The sequence below is a fragment of the Physeter macrocephalus genome, chromosome 12, assembly GCF_002837175.3.
Source record: "Physeter macrocephalus isolate SW-GA chromosome 12, ASM283717v5, whole genome shotgun sequence".
Taxonomy (NCBI): Eukaryota; Metazoa; Chordata; class Mammalia; order Artiodactyla; family Physeteridae; genus Physeter; species Physeter macrocephalus.
Window position 1 is genome coordinate 40,066,302 of NC_041225.1, and position 3,263 is coordinate 40,069,564.

Sequence of the window (3,263 nt, forward strand, 5' to 3'; positions counted from 1 at the left end):
TGAATCTGTAGATTGCTTTGGGTAGTAGAGTCATTTTCACAATGTTGATTCTTCCAATCCAAGAACATGGTATATCTCTCCATCTGTTTGTATCATCTTTAATTTCTTTCATCAGTGTCTTAGTTTTCTGCATATAGGTCTTTTGTCTCCTTAAGTAGGTTTATTCCTAGGTATTTTATTCCTTTTGTTGCAATGGTAAATGGGAGTGTTTCCTTAATTTCTCTTTCAGATTTTTTCGTCCTTAGTGTATAGGAATGCAACGATTTCTGTGCATTAATTTTGTATCCTGCTACTTTACCAAATTCACTGATTAGCTCTAGTAGTTTTCTGGTAGCATCTTTAGGATTCTCTGTGTATAGTATCATGTCATCTGCAAACAGTGACAGTTTTTTTTCTTCTTTTCCAATTTGGATTCCTTTTATTTCTTTTTCTTCTCTGATTGTTGTGGCTAAAACTTCCAAAACTATGTTGAATAATAGTGGTGAGAGTGGGCAACCTTGTCTTGTTCCTGATCTTAGAGGAAATGGTTTCAGTTTTTCACCATTGAGAACGATGTTGGCTGTGGGTTTGTCATATATGGACTTTATTATGTTGAGGTAGGTTCTATGCCCACTTTCTGGAGAGTTTTTATCAGAAATGGGTGTTGAATATTGTTGAAAGTGTTTTCTGCATCTATTGAGATTATCATATGATTTTTATCTTTCAATTTGTTAATATTGTGTATCACATTGATTGAGTTGCATATATCGAAGAATCCTTGCATTCCTGGGATAAACCCCACTTGATCATGGTGTGTGATCCTTTTAATGTGCTGTTGGATTCTGTTTGCTAGTATTTTGTTGAGGATTTTTGCATAACCCGTGTCCCCTGCATCGGCAGGCGGACTCTCAACCACTGCGCCACCAGGGAAGCCCTGTTGGAAGGTCTTTAATCACAGTTTCAATTTCAATGCTTGTGATTGGTCTGTTTATATTTTCTATTTCTTCCTGGTTGAGTCTTGAAGGTTGTGCTTTTCTGAGAATTTGTCCATGTCTTACGGGTTGTCCATTTTATTGGCATATAGTTGTTTGTAGTAGTCTTTTATAATCCTTTGTATTTCTGCAGTGTCAGTCATTACTTCTCCTTTTTCATTTCTACTTCTGTTGACTTGAGTCTTCTCCCTTTTTTTCTTGATAAGCCTGGCTGATGGTTTATCAATTTTGTTTATCTTCTCCAAGAGCCAGCTTTTAGTTTTATTGATCTTTGCTATTGTTTTCTTTGTTTCTATTTCATTTATTTCTGCTCTGATCTTTATGATTTCTTACCTTCCCTTCATTTCTTTTTCATTGATTTCTGATCTGATCTTTATGATTTCTTTCCTTCTGCTAACTTAAGGGTATTTTCTTCTTTCTCTAATTGCTTTAGGTATAAGGTTAGGTTGTTTATTTGAGATTTTTCTTGTTTCTTGAGGTAGGATTGTATTGCTATAAACTTCCCTCTTAGAACTGCTTTTAACTTTTGCTTGCCTGTAAAGGTTTTTGTTTTTGTTTTTGTTTTTGTGGTACACGGGCCTCTCACTGTTGTGGCCTCTCCCGTTGCGGAGCACAGGCTCTGGATGCACGGGCTCAGCGGCCGTGGCCCACGGGCCCAACTGCTCTGCGGCACGTGGGATCCTCCCAGACCGGGACACGAACCCGTGTCCTCTGCATCGTCAGGCGGATCCTCAACCACTGTGCCACCAGGGAAGCCCTGTAAAGGTTTTAATTTCTCCCTCGAATCTGAATGAGATCCTTTCTGGGTAGAGTAATCTTGGTTTTAGGTTTTTCCCTTTCATCCCTTTAAATAAGTCCTGCCACTCCCTTCTGGCTTGCAGAGTTTCTGCTGAAAGATCAGCTGTTAACCTTATGGGGATTCCCTTGTATGTTATTTGTTGCTTTTCCCTTGCTGCTTTTAATATTTATTGTTTGTATTTAATTTTTGATAGTTTGATTAATATGTGTCTTGGCATGTATCTCCTTGGATTTATCCTGTATGGGACTTTCTGTGCTTCCTGGACTTGACTGATGTTCCTTTCCCATGTTAGGGAAGTTTTCAACTATAATCTCTTCAAATATTTTCTCAGACCCTTTCTTTTTCTCTTCTTCTTCTGAAACCCCTATAATTCGAATGTTGGTACGTTTAATGTTGTCCCAGAGGTCTCTGAGACTGTCCTCAATTCTTTGCATTCTTTTTTCTTTATTCTGCTCTGCGGCAGTTATTTCCACTATTTTATCTTTCAGGTCACTTATCCGTTCTTCTTTTTTTTTTTTTTTTTTTATCCGTTATTCTGCCTCAGTTATTCTGCTATTGATTCCTTCTAGAGAATTTTTAATTTACTATCATTACTCTGAGTTCTTTTTCAGGTAGACTGCCTATTTCCTCTTCATTTGTTTGGTCTGGTGGATTTTTACCTTGCTCCTTCATCTGTTGCACATTTCTCTCTCTTCTCATTTTGTTTACCTTACTGTGTTTGGGGTCTCCTTTTCACAGGCTGCAGCTTCATCTTTCCCATTGTTTTTGGTGTCTGCCCCCAGTGGGTGATGTTGGTTCAGTGGCTTGTGTAGGCTTCCTGGTGGAGGGGACTGGTGCCTGTGTTCTGGCGGGTGGGACTGGATCTTGTCTATCTGGTGGTGTATTTTGGAGTGTCTGTGAACTTAGTATGATTTTAGGCAGCCTCTCTGCTAATGCGTGGGGTTGTGTTCCTGTCTTGCTAGTTGTTTGGCATGGGGTGTCCAGCACTGGAGCTTGCTGGCCGTTGGGTGGAGCTGGGTCTCAGTGTTGAGCTGGAGATCTCTGGGAGAGCTCTCGCCGATTGATAGTACATGGGCCTGGAAGGCCTGTAGTGGTGCGATGTCCTGAACTCGGCTCTCCCACCTTGGAGGTTCATGCCTGACACCAGGCCCGAGAACCAAGACCCTGTCAGCCACACGGCTCAGAAGAAAAAGGAGAAAAAAAAAAGAAAAAAAAATTTTAATCAAAAATTAAAAATAAAATAAATTATTAAAATAAAAATTAAATAAAATTAAAAAAGAAGGGAGCAACCAAACCAATAAACAAATCCACCAGTGATAACAAGTGCTAAAAACTGAACTAAGATAAACATAAAAATCATTACATGAAAAAAAATCATTACGTTATTTTAATTTGACCTTTCACACCATAATTTATGGTTAAAATGTGTTCTTCTATATTATACTTCTTTTTTTTTTTTTTTTTTTTTTTTTTTGTGGTACGCGGGCCTCCCT

The 3,263-nt window shown here is 38.6% G+C and overlaps 2 long non-coding RNA genes across 2 annotated transcripts in view; one reads left to right on the forward strand and one right to left on the reverse strand.

Annotated features, from left to right (window-relative positions):
- The window catches only part of LOC129392633 (uncharacterized), a 25,656-nt gene that overhangs the window by 10,271 nt on the left and 12,122 nt on the right, over positions 1 to 3,263 (forward strand). The gene's annotated exons all lie outside the window — the stretch shown is intronic.
- LOC112063625 (uncharacterized) overlaps positions 2,314 to 3,263 on the reverse strand; it is a 12,418-nt gene continuing 11,468 nt past the window's right edge. Inside the window, exon 4 of the long non-coding RNA XR_003682246.2 lies at positions 2,314 to 2,949. This is a non-coding gene — a long non-coding RNA (uncharacterized lncRNA). The remainder of the gene's footprint in view (positions 2,950 to 3,263) is intronic.